This window comes from Octopus bimaculoides, chromosome 14, assembly GCF_001194135.2.
Source record: "Octopus bimaculoides isolate UCB-OBI-ISO-001 chromosome 14, ASM119413v2, whole genome shotgun sequence".
NCBI lineage: Eukaryota > Metazoa > Mollusca > Cephalopoda > Octopoda > Octopodidae > Octopus > Octopus bimaculoides.
In genome coordinates, this window is record NC_068994.1 from 48,558,166 (window position 1) to 48,560,102 (window position 1,937).

The window sequence follows — 1,937 nt, forward strand, 5'->3', positions numbered from 1 at the left end:
TAACGAAAACACACGCACACAAACAAAAATACAAGAGAAATTCCCCCGAAGTGGAGGAGACCTCCAACGGCTATTTGTGTAGAAAATCTACAAAACCCCACCACCCTGACTAGTAAGGTATAAACGACTGCTCTAGCCTGTCTTCCACCAATCTACAGGCAGGTACTCACATAGGCCTCTTTCAAACATGAACCATGTTTGTCATTTGCATCCACCTTTCAACAAATTCACTGGAAGGGAACACAGTGACTGTCGCACTTCTGACAGTTCCAGAAAGCTATGAAAGGATATGCGGACGAAGTTGCGATCCGTCAACCAAAGACTCAAAAAGCTAAAAAAGGAGTCTCCACAAAGCGGTTTGACTGCTAGAAATAGCAGTCAATTTTTTTTTTCCGAAGAAAAGGAACAGAATGGTTACTAGTAGAATGCCTTTGATCGTAGACCTGCTTGATAAGGTCTTGTCTGAAGATAAACAATTATGACAACCAACGAGCAAAGCAGAGATCATCGACATCAACGCTCAACCTGTCAAACACGATATTTATATTATAGAAAAAGCCAGGTTGTTGCCGTCTCCACCCACGATGCTACTTGGGTTTTTAGTGTAACCCGGTTAGTTGGTAATCCTTTGACCCTGTATAAATTTCTATTGAATAGTAGAATTTGCACCTATCCTGTAGGCATGTATATAGTTGGTACATTTGTAGAGAGAAAAAAAAAAGTAGTAACTACTTCTTAGCAGAGCGTAGTTTCGATCTACGGACCTCTGGGTTATGGGCCCAGCACGCTTCCACTGCGCCACTCTGCTCGACGCGATGTTAAGTAAATGCATATAATATAATACATTATTTCCTTTATTGTCTATTTTGGGTCATGTGATTTCTATTACATCATCTGTTGTGTTATGTAATTTATTTATTTTTATACATTGGATTGTGTCAAATGTATGGAATATAGTAACTATCATAATTCATGCTGCTGTACTAGAATGTTAGTTTACTTCCTGAAAGGCGACATTGCATTCTGCCGTTCAGAGCCGGAGTAAGATCCATAGAGACCCTAAGCACTTAAAAGATTTTGGTTCCCGCAAATATATATGTAATTCAAAATATAAACAATAATAAACAATAATATAAATTTTATTTTTTGAAAATGAAACGAAACTAAAAGCAAGATGGAAGATAATGCTTATTTTTGTATCCTTCCACTTTATATTTGAAAAGTTATATTTGTATTCTACTGTGAAGGGACGTGGCTTAGTGGTTAGGGCATTCGGTTCAATTCGTGAGTTCACTTCCCGGCGACGCATTGTGTCCTTGAGCAAGACACTTTATTTCACGTTGCTCCAGTCCACTCAGCTGGAAAAAATGAAGAGTATTTGTATTTCAAAGGGGCAGTTGTCACACTCTGTGTCACGCTGAATCTCTCTGAGAACTACGTTAAGGGTACACGTGTCTGTGGAGTGCTCAGCCACTTGCACATTAATTTCACGAGCAGGCTGTTCCGTTGGTCGGATCAGCTGGGACCCTCATCGTCGTAACCGACGGAGTGCTCCTTATATTCTACTATTTTTTTTAAACTGCAAAGTATTTTATCATTTCCTTAAAATTAATCGTAGGTAAAACATCCGCTTCTATACTTCGTAGAGATAAAGCATCCCGAATATTATTTTAGCAAGTTTAAAGTGATTTCTTTTGTGCTGTAAACCATTTACATTTCTATACTGCCCCACCCCACTTACCTTGATGTCCTAAGCACCTACTTATTTTGCTTAATGGTTAAACTAGCGCTGGTACTCATACTCAGGGTGTCCCATTTGACGAACCATTTGCATAAGTCAACGCATTGCAAATTTTTCTGGATGTCTCTTCATTTACTGTTTTCAAATCAGCCAGAAGTAATTCTGTAGGTGTTTCCACAGCGCCACATAGCCAGCG

The 1,937-nt window shown here is 39.2% G+C and overlaps 1 non-coding gene across 1 annotated transcript; it reads right to left on the reverse strand.

Annotated features, from left to right (window-relative positions):
- Positions 1 to 736: 736 nt before the first annotated feature.
- Trnam-cau (transfer RNA methionine (anticodon CAU)) lies at positions 737 to 808 on the reverse strand. The gene has a single exon. It is a non-coding gene; the product is annotated as a tRNA-Met (tRNA).
- Positions 809 to 1,937: the final 1,129 nt, after the last annotated feature.